Source organism: Mytilus trossulus, chromosome 1 (assembly GCF_036588685.1).
Source record: "Mytilus trossulus isolate FHL-02 chromosome 1, PNRI_Mtr1.1.1.hap1, whole genome shotgun sequence".
In the NCBI taxonomy this organism is placed as follows: domain Eukaryota; kingdom Metazoa; phylum Mollusca; class Bivalvia; order Mytilida; family Mytilidae; genus Mytilus; species Mytilus trossulus.
In genome coordinates this window covers 101,193,504-101,212,796 of record NC_086373.1, presented here as the reverse complement: position 1 = coordinate 101,212,796, position 19,293 = coordinate 101,193,504, and positions in this window count along the sequence as shown.

Sequence of the window (19,293 nt, the reverse complement as noted above, 5' to 3'; positions counted from 1 at the left end):
GAAATTGGTTGCTTAAATTTTTTACCTGCTGGTTCAAAAGACAATATTAAAGGTATTTCCAGTTACTGAATGTTTTGGTTGATTTCTAAAAAAATAGTTTATGTATCAAATATGCATATTCAATTTACCATTTTCTGCATGTGTAATATACAAATATAGTGTCCATATTTGTCCACAATATGTTACTTACGATGGGATGCCACGCTCGGCATTACCTTGTTTGAACTGTAAATGTGTGGACTAGTCTGAATAATCACCCATAATTATGCCAATGTTTACTGATCCATCTTAAAGGTAAGATAATGGGTTCGTTGATCCCTTTTATTCAAAAAGAGCTCTTTCCAGGAGAAAATCATAATAACATAGACAAAAGGCAGGATGTGGAGAAGGCAATAAATGCGGCAAAATATGACATATAGAAAACAAAATGGTTATGATGTAAACATTCGTGTGACAACAACTCAGACGATACATAAAAAAATCAGAATAATGAAGAAAATGTTGGTTTCCCTATATACGTGTACCTGCAGTGTTGGTATACGAGGCGCGTTTAGGATTTTCATTATGTTACTTGATATGAAAAATTGACAAAATATAATATTTGACTTGTGAAAGTAAATCCTGAGCCTGTAATAGCTGCTCTTCTTGTTCCATTTGAATTTATAGAAACAACGCTATCGCCTTTCTTGGTCTCATAGAATCATATGATATGAGCTCCGTGTTTTGTGAACGTCTTTCTTAACTGTCGTATTAGACTGACCAGTGCATATCGCGCATGGCACTTTAAATGTATTTTAGCGCGAAAATTAACTTACATTTAGCTGGATCTATTGCCGTCGTAGTTCCATCTTGTCGCCTTCGTACTTTTATTCGATGGCAACACGACGGGATCACGAGGTCTTCACGTAGTCGTGTTGCCTTCGTAAGACCTTCGGGTAGCTTCGTGATTCATTCGTGTAGACATCGTAATGTTAAAACTGCCCGATGGAAACTCGAATGCAATACGATGTTCAAAGATGCATTCCCGGTGACATTACGATGGTGAGGATGGTGACACGAACTCAATACGAACCCTCAACATCGGACGCACCTTCGGGGATTTTTTAACATGTTAAAAAATTTAGAACCCTTCCCGATGTTGTTCCCGAAGGCTAGAAAAATTCGCCGATGATTCTACGATGGTTAAAGATGGCACTACGAATAGCCCGATATGGATACTACCAGTCCCGATTTTGAAAATTTCCATAACCGTGTTGCCATCGGCGTAAAAATCGGAACAGTGTGACGCGGGCATTACCGTTGACAACACTAATATATATGTAAACGAGTCTAAATTGAAAACTACGTTCAAACCTATGATTGCGTTGGATAAAAACCGCAATTTTTATACGTGTGCATGTCAAACAAATTTCGTTGTATAAGGGTCTAAAAACAGCACAAACAACATTTTCCTAAAGACCAAAAAAGTTAAAAAGTATATTTAAACAAAACGCATTTGACTAACAGGTCGAACAACTGATGTTCTTTAACCCTGCTATATACAACTCGTCTAAACATCAACCCAACAATGTTAGATCTGTAAATTTGCTTTCGCAAGCAATTTTTTTGTTCTTCCCTCGCCGGGATTCGAACCCATGCTACTGTGATATCGTGACACCAAATCGGCTGCACTGCAGCCGTCCCGCTAGACCACATGACCACCTGGGCTCTACAATAATAAAGCTTTCATTGGCCGTGTGTTACCTTTCCTCGTCAGTTTTAATCTAGCGGCGTACTACAGTACATTATATATAAGGCATGGAGATGTTATTGTTACAGATCAGCTAAATTATCACTACAAACCATTTAAGTCTGAAATGGCCTATATCTGTACTCAACTGTACTGATTTTTACTCGACCAGTCTGAATTGGTCAGACTTTTATTACTTAATATTACTCGACCCCAGTCTGAACCATACTCGACCGTACTGAATCTTACGTGAACCTTATCTTTGCCGTTGAAAATAGTCTGAACTATTACTCGACCAGTCTGAAACAGTCTTAACCCATTCTCGACCTGTACTCGACCTATTTTTCCAGTCTAAACCATACTTAACCAAAGGACTGAACAATACTCGACCAGTCTGAACCATACTAGACAAAATAACCTCTACTTTTTTTACTGTCAAAATAAATTTCTTTTTATCTGACATACATGTATATAACAACAGCCAACAAAATTTATAAATTGCTAAACCCTATATTAGAATTATATCTATTATTATATTTAGGATAAAAAAAAATATATATTATATATAATTTATATCAAAAAGGGATAAAATTAAATAAATAAATAAAACTGATTAGTAGTGAAATATAAAGTATTACCTCTGCTTTGGGCAAACTCATAAATAAGATCACACCTGGTCAGAGGTATTAAATTCTAAATAACATTTATTCAAAATTGCAGCATCCTGTTTAACTTAAATAACAAGGCCTTTCGAATATACTAGATAAGTAATACGCAAAACTAAAGAAAATAGGTCTTACTTTTTACCTGAAAAACACACATGTACTGAGGTAATAAGACCATATTAAAGTGCTTTGTGTATGCCATGTCTTTTATTTGACAAAAGTAACTTCAACTAATTTAAATAAATTTTTACTGTTACTTTAGAACATATTTACTTTTTTAAAAAGGTTATCAAGTATTGCTATGGAAATTCTACTAACATGATTATATTAAATTCTTGGTTTAATAAAACAAAATAATTACGGTCTCATTTCTTTTAAAATTATTAAGTTATTTCATATACTTTTTTATATATATATATATATTAATAAAAAAAAATATTCACTGCATTATTAACTTAACTCAACTGACACCATAAATCTATAATAGGCTTAAGTTAATGGTGAAAATAGTCTAGTTACCATAAAATACTTCCGAAATATTCATAAAATTTGAATGATATTGAAAATATTAGTCACAATTCATTTTTTAGATTATTTGATCAGCTTGTTTTATTTATATTTCAATGTTTATATATGTTATTATGTAAGTGTTGATTAATATTGTGTTGAAGTTATATTATGAGTGATTATTGTAAAATTTTAATACTATATTGAATACATTTTTAATTTCATTTTTATCAAAAATATTTTCTAAACTGAAAAAAATCAACTGATAGATACAAAACATAGGTCTAGGTTGGTTAAGCCTTAGTCGAGTATGGTTCAGACTAAGTCAAGTACGGTTTAGACTAGGTCAAGTACGGTTCAGACTAGATCGAGTACGGTTCAGACTAGTTGGAGTATGGTTCAGACTCGTATAAAATGGTTAACTACTGGTCAAGTACAAATTCAGACTTTTAAGTATGGTTCAGACTACAGTCGAGTAATATCAAGTAAATTTCAGACCAATTCAGACTGGTCGGGTAAAAATTAGTACATTCGAGTACAGATATAGACCATTTCAGACTTTTTCACAGAGAATAATTATATTTATAAGTACGTCTGAGTCAGTGACAACTCTACAACAGATGTATCCATTGGCTAGACCACACGACCACCTGGGCTCTACAATAATAAAGCTTTCAGTGTCCGTGTGTTACCATTCCTCGTCAGTTTTAATCTAGCGGCGTACTACAGTACATGATATATAAGGCATGGAGATGTTATTGTTACAGATCAGCTAAGTATATACATACGTTTTTTGATTGAGTTAAGTCTGCTAATTGATATTTTATCGTATGTTTTTATATGTTGTGAAGTTATGCTATTGTTTTAGAAAAAGGGAGAAGGTTTGGGCCCATTAAAACGTTTAATCCCGCTGCAAATGTTTGCACCTGTCCTAAGTCAGGAATCTGATGTACAGTAGTTGTCGTTTGTTTATGTAATATATACGTGTTTCTCGTTTCTCGTTTTGTTTATTTAGATTAGACCGTTGGTTTTCCCGTTTGAATGGTTTTACACTAGTAATTTTGGGGCCCTTTATAGCTTGTTGTTCGGTGTGAGCCAAGGCTCCGTGTTGAAGGCCGTACTTTAACCTATAATGGTTTAATTTTTAAATTGTTATTTGGATGGAGAGTTGTCTCATTGGCACTCACACCACATCTTCCTATATCTACATATATAACAAGTCAAAAATGGTACAACATCACCATTAAATAACTATAAAATGAACAAATGTCATAGGGTGAAACTTTGCATATTTATTCTTATCTCAGATCAGTATTTAATTGACTACATTAATTTCCTATAGTAAAGAGTCTTAAGTATTTGTAAATTTATTGCTTTAGTGAACTTTAGCAGACCGTCTGATTGACCGTTAAATTTAATGTATAATGCAGCTGTGTTTTAACTGTGTCATTTTCAATTAGAAGCGATATAATTTATGTCTCTGTTTGTTTATATTCTGTCCCTTTAGTTGTGTGGTCTGAGGAGGTATGACGATTTTATGTGTGAGAAAGTGATGAAAGTAGTCAAGGCCTTCACGTGAATAAAACTTGGTAAATGTTGAGATGCGAGAGAATTGAAGAGAGTTAGTGAAAGAGAATGGATGTGTCTCTGAATTAACAATGTAAATTAATTGAACTGTATATTTTGAACTGTTGATAATAAATTTGTATATATGAACACCATTCTTAAAAGCCAGTGCCTTAGAACAGCTCCGTGACACAAATATTAGATATTTCGGATAACAGATATCCTTCTTCAATAATAAGCACGTTGTCAAATGAATCATGTCAATATACTCAAACTATCTAAATCTTGAAATTTATACAATTTAAGCGACCATCGCAGACGCTGGTACAATTTTAAAATTTCCAAACACGGCGCAAGGATTACAAAGATACAGTATGCCAAATAAAAATAGTTATTTGCGATGTGAAATGGCACAACTCTGAATTTCCAAAGGTTGTGACAGTTCAGCTGTTATAACTGCATGGAGGGCAGTCCTCAGACAAAATAATCAAAAATGCCCTAACCGATCCAAGTTGGTATAATGGTTCAAATTTAACAACGGTAAGGCAATTGCAACAGAAACTACATATTTAAGCCTTCCAAATGAATAGCAATTTAATAATGATTAGAAAAATCAGTTTTATCTAATAAGGTAAAATAATTGAACCGTTAGAACGTGGCTACGTACTTATACATCCATCCCAAATAAATGAAACCTTGTACTCGTTGACTATTAATTCAATCATTTAATATATATATACATATATATCAGCATCCAATATGATTTATTAATAAATGAACTTTGTTTAAGACAAAACTTGGTTTGCCTAGTATTTAATTGTACTTAAAACCATAGCTATTTGTTATTTGAAGTAGAAATCTTGTCTTTCACGGAAGGTAGTAGTTAAAATACCGGTATTTTTATTTTATTCTGAAGGTATCATGGTTGCCGAACTTGGCTTGCATTCACATTCATGTTGATCCCATCTCTTTTATTCATAATGACAAATAAAATTCTCATTAAAGCCGCTTATTTATAATTATGAGCCTGGTATTTATGAATGCAACATTTTAAGATGAAGTATGCACCAACGGTGCAATTAAACTTCCTGATTTGCTATTCGTAGTATTTTTATGATTGCTTTTTAATGTTTACAAGACATTCGTCTGAAATACTTGAGACTTCTTCTCTGACACATTTAGCAATTACATTTCCTAGACTTTCATAGACTAGCTATTCAGGAGACGAGGTCATGTAGAGTATCTTAACTGTCAATCTGTTCGACGACTTGTTTTTATTTCTATTCCACCTATATACTATAGCTTATGGTTTAGCATTAAAACGAACTGAATGTACTTTAAAACTTACATAAAAAGACATAAAAAAGTTTTAGATGTTAAGATGATTAAAATCACATACGCTTGTTATTGGTGCATGGAGTTCGGTATTGTTGCGAATAGCAGTCATTTCAGAATAAAGTACAATTCCGAATTGAAACTTTTAATAAAAAGTGGTTTAAATACAAATTATATTTAAAGAATTAAAAACACATTGCTTTTCGAACATATTCCCAAAATATGCAATCTTATCGACACCTGAAAAAGATTTTTTTGAAATATTGTGCCAGATTTTGTCCATCCTGTGACTTTTTTCAAATGTCAGAAAACACGATATTTAAAAAGAATTTATCTAATCAAAGTATTATCGTACTTATATAACAGTGCACATTTGACATCCCATTAACATTTATCCTTTATGAAGATTACAAAAAAAAAAAATCTGCAGATAGTCAGAAAAATCTTTTTTTTTTTCTTTCTAAAAGCTCTTAAAAAAAGTTTGATAAACTTGGCAGCACAAATCGACTAGTCTGTCCCTTTTTAATAGTATTAAATAAAAACTTAGCCAAAAGATCAGTTTTGTTCATAGTATAAATGATTTTACACATTTTTGAAGGTAACAGAAACGAACAATGGCAGTAACAGGAAAGACAAGGAAGTAACAGTAAAGACAAAAAACTTCTGGTCACACAAATCAATAAAAAAAAACTTTTGAGTATTTCCCAGGGATACAAAACCAGACAAATAACAAAAACTGAATAAATTGCATTCCCTGTTTCGTCGCTTACCCTGAAGTAAGGGCAATAACTGGTTGGCCCGAAGTCATAAAAATGGGTAAAGATAAAGTGACATGTCATTTTGTGAGTTCAGTGCTTTTACGATTTTGCTCAGTATGTTGGTCTTTATCTCGTAATGTAAATCTCATCCTGAATATGCATTCAAATGTAAATGGACGCTTACTAATTACCAATCCGACCTTTCGTCATACAATCGTAGAGAAAGTATACATTGTAGGAGTAAAAACCAAAACTAATTTTCATCTTTTTAAACTTTAAAGTAAAACTTCTTAAAAGAACAAAATACATCATTTGAACAAAAAGTCATGAAGAACATTTTCGATTGTCAATGATTAATATTGTAGTTTTGACAAAGTTTTAGTCCATATTTCCGGATCCACTTCATAATTACTGGAAAACCCTTGGATTTTCTTTGGCTTTAGAATAATGGCCAATATTCTTGAGTAGTTGTACAAGCACTTAGCTTTTGGCCAATAAAAGATATTCTTCTATATATCTCTTTCAAGTCTTTGCATGCATACCACATATCAACTGAAGAATCTACGTCTTCCACATACCCTGGATATGGGGTGCTTTCATAGTCTATAATGACGTACTTGTGAAGACAATTCTTAGCGTCAGGGATGATTTCAACAGGCTCGTTTTTTTCCAATAAGGGCACAAAGTGGTTTGGAACCCAGTAGTTATTGTTCATAGCGAGACGAGTTGATGTCCACATGTTATACAACGGTTTATCGGAACTTTTTTTCTATTGGCTCTATTCTCCGATAAAGATCTTTCCGTACGTTAAGATTCCCTTTTTGTGGGATAAACTGACCTTATTGGCTTTCTAATAACACTTGCCAGAGCAAAAATCTGCCATATGCCCATGTATGTTTTGGAATTTCTTATCTGCATGATTTCTCTCTCATATATATCTTCAATTGATCTTTCTGTCAATACAACGCCATGGGTGTATTCATCAGAATACATTGTGAAACTTTTTAAGATGTTTTTATTCTGGTCATCGGTCCCAAAAGCATTTGACAAGTAGTTGTTTTCTAGATACAACTTTTTGTTTAGAGATAGTTTTTTTATGATATGAGCTCGGATTTCATCGGCATAAGAATCGTTTTCAAAAAACAAAAACACTTCTACATGCTGGAAGGCAGTTTCAATCAGCTCTGACCTGTACTGGAAATAGAGTTTTTCTCGGTGCAGACGTCATCTGGGAATAGTTTCATGGATCTATTGTCAATATCAAAGTTATCTTTTTTGAACCAACCGATCTTTTCCATGCAAAGTTTCTGTAATAGATTCCAAACAAGTAATTTGCAAATAACTGAGAGCAGAATAAAAAAGGAAAAACCCAATTTTCCTCTTTTTCACTCTTATTTCTGACAAGTGCAATTAGAGGGTAAAATAGGACTAGAACGTAATAAATCTATTCTATAACCCAGGAGTTACAGAAAAAATCATGATAAACAAAGGCAATTCTGTTATATTAGTATTTATTTGTTACATTTCAAAATAAATTTATACTGAATTCTACACTTTACTATCCATTTTCATTCAACTCTCTGTAAAGGATGCAACTTAGAATAAATTAATTCTAAATGCATGGTGCTGTACATGATCATTTATAAAATAAATTTATTATATAGAGCCATAATATCTATTATCAGTTCGAGAAATTCATAGAATAAATTTATTCTATATTTAATGTCATATATGATTATAATGATATTTAAAATAAATTTATTTTGAAAGTCCAGTAATCTGTATGGTGAGCTGTGACACAAAATAATTTTATTCTATGTTCAATGTGATTTTTGTCTCGTATAATAATATATAAAAAAAGTGGGCAAGGGTATATATTTTTTTTTTAGGGGATGGGGGTGAGGGTTGAAATAGCATCAGCATAGTGTATTGCACAAAAGCATAAAAAAAGAGGTAGATTTGTTGGGGTTTTTTTTTGGGGGGGGGCATTACGCCTCAGCATAGTGTATTGCACAAAAGCCAAATATTAAGTATAAATTCAAGTGATATAACCGATTATAAGTTCTTTGGCTACCGTTATTCTGTGTCAGAAACCTATATTGCTTCAAATATTTAATTGCAATCCAAATTCAGACCTGTATAATGCATGAACATTGTGTCCATTTTTGTCCCAACTGACTAGGATTTGACCTCTGCGGTCGTATCCAGCTACGCTTGGCGAAGCAATTTATTGTATCAGTTTGTCTGTAATAAAATAAGACAGTTGGGATTTTCTTTTAAATTATTAATTTTGTTATCATGTAATAGTTTTAAGATTATTTTTATATAGAACAAACTTCATAAAGAATGTAGAATTAATTTATTCTGGGTCTCAGCCTCACAATGCAGATAACTTTATTTCAAAATAAATTTATTTTATATTTTGTTATAATCAGAAATTGCATTGAAACTAGAATAAATTTATTCTGTGTCACAGACTCACCATACAGATAACTTTATTTCAAAATAAATGTATTTTATATTTTATTATAATCCGAAATCGCATTGAATGTAGAATAAATTTATTGTGTGTCTCAGCCTCACCATACAGATTATTGGACTTTCAAAATAAAATTATTTTAAATATTATTATAATCATAAATGACTTTGAATGTTTCTCGAACTAATAATAGATATTATGGCTCTATATATTAAATTTATTTTATAAATGATCATATACAGAAAGCACCATGCATTTAGAATTAATTTATTCTATGTTGCATCCTTTACAGAGAGTTGAATGAAAATGGCAAGTGAAGTGTAGAATTCAGTATAAATTTATTTTGAAATGTAACAAATAAATGCTAATGTAACAGAATTGTCTTTGTTTTTCATGATTTTTTCTCTAATTCCTGGGTTATAGAATAAATTCATTACATTCTGGTCCTATTTTAGCCTTTAATTGCACTTGTCAGAAATTAGAGTGAAAAAAGAGGAAAATTGTTTGTTTTCCTTTTTTATTCTGCTCTCAGTTAAATGTTCAAAAGATCCACATTGTTGCAATGTTTGCAAAAGACTTGAGTTCTTGTTTTGACAGGTTTTGTCCTCTTCCATTTTTCTCTGTAATATAACATCTTTTTTATAAGAATTCTTGATTTCCAAATTAATATCTTTATAAGGTGTTGATGTAGATACCAGTAGTTCAGATTTATTTATCAATTTTGCTTGATCTGTACCTCCACCTGCAGAAAATTCAAACGAATCACAAAGAAGGTCAGGGCAATAAACATCAATGCAGCTTATGCCTCTATACCTTAGCTTTCTCTCTGATTCGGTGAAGATTTGGTTATTTTCATCGTACCTGGAATAGTTTTCAATAATAAAGGAATTATTTTGTCTACTTCTAAACCGTCAGGCTCCTTAACTTCGTAAAGCTTGATTTTAGTACCAGTTTCAATCTTCTTGATAAATGCATCTGCTGTCAATATATCTGCTGCGAAGCTAACTTGTCCATCTGCTGATCATTTAATAGACCCCCCCTAATGCCATCTGGTATTCTCTTCCCATGTCCTGCTTCATGGAAGTTCCAGCAAGCACCAGTGAACCCAAGCTCAAATGGCATGGTTGAAAGAAATTAGAAATTAATTTTCTGTCTGTACTGATGTAGGTCCATCGCTGTAAAAATACAAATACTCTACAAATGGATACAGATCTTTGATTTCATTTAAAATAGGTAGCATGTATGCCCATATACTTTTAGGGTCATGTCTGAGGGAATCTGACACTCCACAAAATGAACGTATAGTATGTCTTTTGTAACATAGTAACCAGTATGAAGGGAAATTTATGGTAATGATGCTCCAAAATGCATCGGCTGAATTTCCTTTGACATCTTGCAAGAGTAGTTTTCTGAAAAGTCTACATGAATCAGACATTCAGTTTGACTTAAAGTTTCTTTGGGAGTTTTGTAATGTTTATACTGATTTTTGATACTGAACATATGGCGAATGTACGAGGGTCTTAATAATAAAATTAACGGTACCTATTTTCTTGCACCAGATGCGCATTTCGGCAATACATGTCTCTTCAGTGATGCTCGTGACCAAAATATTTGAAATCCAAAGCTTATAAAAAAGATGAAGAGCTATAATCCAAAACTCATGAAGTTTGTCTGTTGCCTTTTCGATAGAAGCACTCTCTTTTTCCTTCACCATGACGCTAAATTCTTTTTCGTCCCAACCTTTGAAGGTCTTTTTGATCTTTTTAGTTTGTCATTGAGACAAGGTTACTTCAACATTCTTGTCCCCTACTGTTAGTTTGACAGTCGATTACTTGCAGTCTAGACAATTACCATACATGCAATCAAGATTAACCATGGAACATACTGTTTCTTTTACTAAACTTTCTAACTTTGCAGTCTCAACAAATTTTGCTTTCTTAAGACAATCTGCAATTAATCCTACGTTTTCGCAACATTTACAAAGGCAAGTTTCTCTTTCTTTTTCTGTTGCTTTTATAATCCAGTAAGGCTTTAGTTTCCAGAGAGATATACAGCCTATCTTATCATAGTTTTCTGTCTTAAATTTGACAAAAAAATTCGAAAGTGTGTCGTTCAGGAATCTAATTTTTTTTTTTCATTTTGTGCACAGTTTTTGTCTTCTTTTTATCAGTGGTAATTCTGGAATTGTCATCTCTCTCGAAAAAGGCCTTTACTGTTCCTCTAAGGTTGGCTGATATTGTTTGTTTTGACTTTCTTTTTCTTTTACTTTGGTTTGTCACCTGAATTTGGCTATGGGCAAACTTCGTCAGTTTATTCTTTCGGAATAACTTGCCCCTGAGAATTTCCAAGATTGACTTCTTCATTGATCTATTTTTCTCACAGCTGTTTTGCATTTCATTAAAAAGAACATGATGAAAGTCTAAAGTTTTTCGAACAGACTTGAAGTTCCTTGATGCATGTTTAAACAGCCGTTTTGTCCTACTTCGTGGTGTTTTTTTTCTTTTCTATCAAATTCTTTTTATATTTTTCTCTCTTTAACCGCATTCTGTACATTTGCAATCTTCTGTTTGACTCGTCAAGTTTTCTTATCAGTAATTTGTTTGTTCTGTAAACTTTATGTTCTTTTTCACGGGTTCAACCGAACATAAAGCATTTCTTTTCTATACAAGGCTTAATAACACAAAACACAAATATACTATGGGATGTAGGTTTGCAGCATCCAGTCTTTTAATAATACATTCGGAACATAATAAAATGTGAAAAAAAACAAAATTTAGAATGGCTTGTGTTACGCCAAAAAATCAGTCCTTATCACATTCTCTTCACTAGAAGTATGATCAACAGCCTGAACAATCTACAAAATATAATTACAAAAATTAGAAACAATTCATAACTACATGTAAATGAATGAAAAGAGAAAACTGATTAAATACTGTAACTTTGGACAGTATACATGTGCATCTATTGAATTGTACAATTCTATAAGCATAATCTTAATATACGAATGAAAGGCAGTACCTATAGAACAACAAATTGTTTTTGTTTCAAAACAAAAAGAAAATAAAAGTCAAACAGACCTTAACAACGATTGAATTAAACGTGTAGACTGATTGAATGCAAACCGTCGAATGATTTAATTCCCGCTTAGGTATGCACGGGTGAATCCACCCGTGCAAATTACTACGCATAACGGTATTCGTTAAGCTTTATAACGAAAAGAAATTTATTTATGTTCTTTTTCACGGGTTCAACCGAACATAAAGCATTTCTTTTCTATACAAGGCTTAATAACACAAAACACAAATATACTATGGGATGTAGGTTTGCAGCATCGAGTCGAGACAAAAGGCGAAAGAGTGTACATTAATTGCCAAGGTATAAGAAACAGAGGTCTTGTATCAATACTGTCTTTTACCTATCCGTCTTTAGCATTTTAGGATCGCCAACGGCCATGAACTTTGAAAAGCCTATTTGAAACACCGTTGTTTGTGGCGTGAGAAGCGCCTCCTCTTCGTACACTGTGCAAATTAACTTGTTTTTTGTCTTACCTTATTACGCTTAAAGCTTCTCTGGCTCTAGTATAAGATGAAGGCTTATATGTTTTACTCAATACTAAGATATCTTCTTGGGGCTGCAAAGAATAAAAATGTACTCCGAAGAATTAATCTTAAGACTTGCTAATTTTAAAAGTGGATAAGTCTTTATATCAGTACTTGCTATCATAACTATACTACCTTGTCAATAAAGATCGATTTTGCTATTGTGAACTATAGTTTTAACGTGTGTTTTGTGAAAACTGATATCACTTTGTATCTAAAAAGTAAAGCACACGCCAATTATAACATACAAAGTAACATACAGTTGCATGACAGGTTAGAATAATCATGATACAGGTTAAATAGAAAGTTAAATTCTTTCTATTGTATGGTTTCGTCTATCCTTCAAGTAAAGAAAATCATGCACGGTCAGGTCCCGCGGCATATTAAACACATGTACATTATACAATCTACAGTTGCAATACCAAAAAACAAAGCGGCAACGTCCACATAAAGAATTTTTTCCTCAAAATTATTTAATTCATTTAAGCATAAAGTTTCAATACAAACATAGATTGATATGCAATATCACATCTCTCAAGGACAGAAAATCACGGCCAGATCCGTGATACAAGCGACCAGGTCCGCATATGTGACATATGTACACTGTACAATCTACAGTTACAATATCAAAAACAAAAAGTATCAAGGTCCGCAAAAAGAAATTTTTACTCAAAATTCATTCATTCATTTTAGCATCAAGTTTCAATACAAGACATGGAAAGATATGCAATATCCTATCCTTCAAGGACAGAACATCACGGCCAAGTCCGTGATACAAGCGGCCATGTCCGCATATATATAACACATGTACACTGTACAATCTACAGTTACAACATCAAAAAACAAAAAAGCGGCAAGGTCCGCACAAAGATATTTGTACTCAAAATTCATTCATTCGTTTTAGCATCAAGTTGCAATACAAGACATGGAAAGATATGCAAAGTCATATCCTTCAAGGACAGAAAATCACGGCCAGGTCCGTGATACTAGCGACCAGGTCCGCATATATATATATATAAACATGTACACTGTACAATCTACAGTTACAACATCAAAAAAAACAAAAAAGCGGCAAGGTCCGCACAAAGATATTTTTACTCAAAATTCATTCATTCATTTTAGCATCAAGTTTCGATACAAGACATGGAAAGACATGCAAAATCCCATCCTTCAAGCACAGAAAATCACGGCCAGGTCCGCATATTAAACACATGTACACTTTACAATCTACAGTTACAATATCAAAAATCAAAAAGCGGCAAGGTCCGCATGAAGAATTTTGTCTCGAAATTCATTCTTTCACTTTAGCAACAAGTTTCAATACAAGCACATTTGAAATAAACCTATATTCGTTTAAAACCGAATTCTCAGCACATCCCCTGTTGAAAAAATTAAAAGGGGGTTTCATACTCAACAAAGTATTGCACTAAACTAATAAACTTGCCGGTGTCAACAGACTCCAGTATCGATCAGAAAACTGTCGATTTCGAGTAAGGGATATCCAATATACCGTTAGCTTTACATATAATTGAATATTTTTTACAGGGAGGGGTCACGTGATTGAACCAACATGAAGTGTTTTTTCGTTCCACAAAATTTCTTCGAGTTTGGATAGTTTTACTTGTGATATGGAATTTATCTTTCGCAAAACGTAAATATCTTGACTTTAGTATACAGTTTTGTGTAAAATTTGAATATTTTGGAGGTGTCTAATGCACATTTTATAAGAACTTATTAATATTTTCTTTGTTCATTGAGACCTTGGCTCGAATATACCCAGGGGCGAAACTTTAAGGATAAAACAGTTCACAACGCCTTGAATGAAGTTGGACTTTGTACCTATGTGAAATGTGTAAAATCAACTAACTGTATAGTAAATTTGACCTATGACCTCTGTAAAAATGTCTCTAAACGAAACCGGTAAACTTATAGAGGAAACCCGCAAAATAATTGAGACTGGACAAGATGGCCCTAATAATATGGATCTACTTAATATGATCCTGAAAGTTGTAACTAACATTGATTCCAGAGTTCAAGGAATGGAAACGAAACTTGACAAACGTATAGATGACCTTCACCAATCTATGCTGTCAGTGTCCGCAAGAGTTAGAACTTTGGAAACTAAGACAAGTGAAATCAACGTTCAGCTTGCTGATTGTCAGGCGAGTTGTCAAGGCGTAAGCAACCTTTTTGATGACATTCAAACTCGATCCGAACAAATTTTGAGAAAAGTTATTCACCACAATGGAAGAATTACTCATCTAGAACAAAGTCCCAAAGAACAACTAGAGCTTTCTCTCAATGAAATTAATAAACTTAAAGATTCGATCTTAGATCTACAATGTAGGTCAATGAAAAACAATTTGATTTTTAAAGGTTTAGCCTTTGCAAAATATGAAAATTGTGAACAAAAGCTGCAGAACTTCTTGTACGAAGAACTTCATATACAACACCCTATTGAGTTTGGAAATGTCCATAGATTTGGAAAGAGAAGCCTAAATAGAGCACGACCAATCATAGCTCGGTTTCTGTATCATCGTGACCTAGAACACGTTCTTAAAAATGCGAACAAGTTACGAGGTAAACCTTTCGGAATACAGGAACAGTTCCCTGCTGAAATAGAAGAAGAACGAAAAAGTCTTTATCCTATTATGAAATTGGCAAAACAGGACGGAAAACTTGTCAAAATGTTTCGAGACAAGTTATATATCGATGGGAAACTGTTTATTCCAAGATCAAATACAGAAAACCCCACTCCGCAAAACCAAGAACCAGTACCAACAGAAATACAGCGCGAAGGTAGCGGAGAGAACACTGGATACAGGGACGTTCTGATGACTCCATCCAATGATACACAGAATGGACGATACAAACGACAGCGTGCAGGGTCTAGTCCTGGGACACCTCATTAGAAATGCCAAGGAGAATATACATTTATCAGTGTAGACGAATCAGAAAAAGACAATGATCCATCTGTTAATAACATTGATATAAATAACCATAATAATGATACATGTCAAACTAAAGATAATAATGTTTTGAATATTATAGGTCTAAATTGTTGTGGAATTAAGAAGAGATTAAAATATGAAGAATTTGAAAAACTAATAAGAAAAAATGACATAATTTGTTTAGTAGAAACCAAAACTGATGATATTGACACAATTAAGTTAACAGGATATGAATTTCATATGAAAAATAGAAAAGCTATAGCTAAAACTCGATCTGGGGGTATCATTCTTGGCTACAAAAAAGAAATAGCAAGTAAAATAAAACCTTTATCTACACATTGTAAATACGTGCTTTGGTTTAAAGTCTCATCTGACCTCTTAAATTTAGATCAAGATATTGTTATAGGTATAGTATATATACCCCCTAAATATACTGCATTTTCTTCACTTGATGCATTTAGTCAACTTGAGGACGAGTATACAAATTTCTCAAAAAATTACAAATTCGTAGCCTTAATTGGAGACTTTAACGGACGAACGGCCAACGACGATGATTTTTTACATTCAAAAGAAACGCATGGAAACAATGCGGCGAATTTTGTAGAAAACGATGTTTTAACGCTTGACTTATTGAATATACCACGAAAAAGAAATAGTTTAGACCCTATTAGAAACAGGTACGGAAACAAAATTTTAGATTTTTGCAAAGGAAATAACTTGTTTATTGTAAATGGTAGAATAGGTGAAGATAGAATGACAGGAAAGTTAACATGTAAGAATGCTAGCATTGTAGATTATTGTATAAGTTCTACAAGTTTATTGAAATATTTTAGAAATTTTTGTGTACTTGATTTTAGTCATTTTTATTCAGATGTTCATTGTGCACTAGCAATTTCATTGTCGGGGTTATCCCTGAAAAATGTAGAGGAAACGGGGGAGAATCGTAATCGTCAAATATTTTCTGAAAAAATTAAGAAATGGGATAATGAAAAATGTCATGAATTTAAAGATCAGATTGAACAAGGCAAAGTTGAAGAATTAAAGATACTATTAGACGAAGTAGAAAGTGGACATCTAGATTTTAGTACAAAGTACTCGTCAGTTGATAAAACAAAAATCAATACCTTACTTGACCATTTATGTTCAATATTCTGTAAATCTGCGAAATCCACATTCGGGACATGTAAATTTTCGAATTCTAAGAAAAAAAGGTAAAAAGAAACTTGGAAAATTGAAAAAAGAATGGTTTAATGACGACTGTCACTTTGAGAGACAAAATTTCAGAAAACGTAAAAGAAAATTCAAAACATGTAGAACAGATCAAAATTTTCAAGACTTGAAACAAGCTGAAAAAAGATATAAAAAAGTTATGGATCAAGCTATTCTTGATCACAAAAGAAATTTGTCAAAGAAAATTAAAAATTTTAAATCAAATAATTCACAAGAATTCTGGAAACTAATAAAAAGTGGGAAAAACCGGGAGCAACCCGACATTCCCATGGAAAAACTTTTTGATTTTTTTAAATCTTTAAACGAGGAACCAAATGACAAGCAAGACATTAACATACCATACATTGACCCTTACGATATTAATCGTCTGAACGAAAGTATAAATAAAAACATTTCAAAAGACGAGATTAAAAAATGTATTAAAAAACTAAAAAACAATAAAGCCGCGGGAGAAGATTTGATTGTAAATGAATATATCAAGTCAACAGAAACTATATTTTTAGATATTTACGAACAACTATTTAATATCATTTTTGTAACAGGTGTTGTCCCAGATGGTTGGCTGATTGGAAATATTAAACCGTTTTTCAAAAACAAAGGTGACAAAATGGACCCAAAAAATTATAGACCAATTACAATTTTAAGCTGCCTCGGGAAACTCTTTACTGCAATTTTGAGTGAGCGATTAACTAAGTTCTCAGACGAATTTCTTATCTTGAACGAAAATCAATGTGGATTTCGTAAGGGCTATTCAACAATCGATAATTTGTTTATAAGTTTTAACTTTTTGAAATTCTAAAAAACAAAAAGAAAAAAATGTTTTGCGCTTTTATTGATTTTGAAAAAGCTTTCGATAAAGTTTGGCGGGATGGACTATGGTACAAGTTGCTAGTGAATAATATGAATGGTAACATGTATAAAATAATTGTAAATATGTATAACGGTACAGTCTTGTATTTCTTATAATGATTGTAGGTCAGAATTTTTCCCGTGTAGTAACGGGGTACGCCAAGGGGAAAATTTATCACCATTTCTTTTCGCCTTATTTATGAACGACCTCGAGTCATATTTATCAAACTGTAACTTTGATGGTCTCCAAACGATAACTAACGAAATTGAAATCAAACTTAATACATATTTGAAATTATTTGTAATTTTGTATGCTGATGATACTGTGCTAATGGCAGAATCAGCTGCAGATCTTCAAAGGCAACTTGACTCATTTCAAGATTACTGTACTTTATGGAAACTGAAAGTAAATGCAGATAAAAGTAAAATCATGATATTTTCTAAAGGAACACTTCCAAGAAACCTACATTTCAATTTGAAGGGAACAGAATTAGAAATAGTGAATAGTATTAATTATCTAGGAATAGACTTAGCTAAAAGTGGGAATTTTAAGAAAGCGAAACAGTCCATAGCTAATAAAGCTACGAAGGCTTTCTACGAGGTTCTAAAATTAGGCAGAAACCACGGGCTTTCAATCAAAATGCAACTAGAATTATTCGATAAGATGATAAAGCCTATTTTATTATATGGGTGCGAAGTATGGGGTTTTAGCAATAATGAAATAATCGAAAAAGTCCACCTAAAATTTTGCAAATTGCTTTTACATTTAAAATCTTCTACACCATCGTATATGATATATGGCGAACTTGGAAGATATCCTCTAGAAATTGACATAAAAAATAGAATGATATCATTCTGGGGTAAAATTCTTTCTGGAAAGGAGTCAAAATTGTCAAAAGTTGTCTATAACTTATGTTTTCAATTGTCATTTGTAAATGGAGATAAATTTTTATGGTTAGATAACATAAAAAATATTTTGAATGAATGTGGCTTAACATATATTTGGAATTCACAAACTTTTATTAATTTTAATTGGCTACGTCTTACAGTTAGTAGAAACCTTAAAGATCAATTTGAACAGAATTGGCACTTACTGTTAGAAGAATCACCAAAAGCTATAAATTACAAAGTATTTAAAGATAGTTTTAGTTCTGAAGCTTATTTAGATATTTTAGATAACAAAAATCTAGTAGAATTTTGCAGATTTAGAACGACTAATCATAAATTACCCATTGAAGCTGGTAGATGGCTAAACACCAGCAGACAAAACAGAAACTGTACTCTGTGTAAAAACAATGAACTCGGGGATGAATTTCACTTTATTTTGGAATGCAAATTTTTTGAACAGGAGAGGAAAAATTACATTGAAAAGTATAGCTACACAAAGCCAAATATTTTAAAATATAAATTATTAATGTCATCAGAAAAGAAGGTTAAGTTGAGTAAACTCTGCAAATTTATCAAAATTATAAATAAATCTGTGTAAACTCCTGGCTTTATCTAGTGTGACGCCACCCTATTAATTATTTTTGTAACATGTCTTTTATTAAATGTATTTATTGAATAGTGTATATATTGTAAATATTGTACATAATATTGTGTATTTCTCTATACCTTGTCAAAAT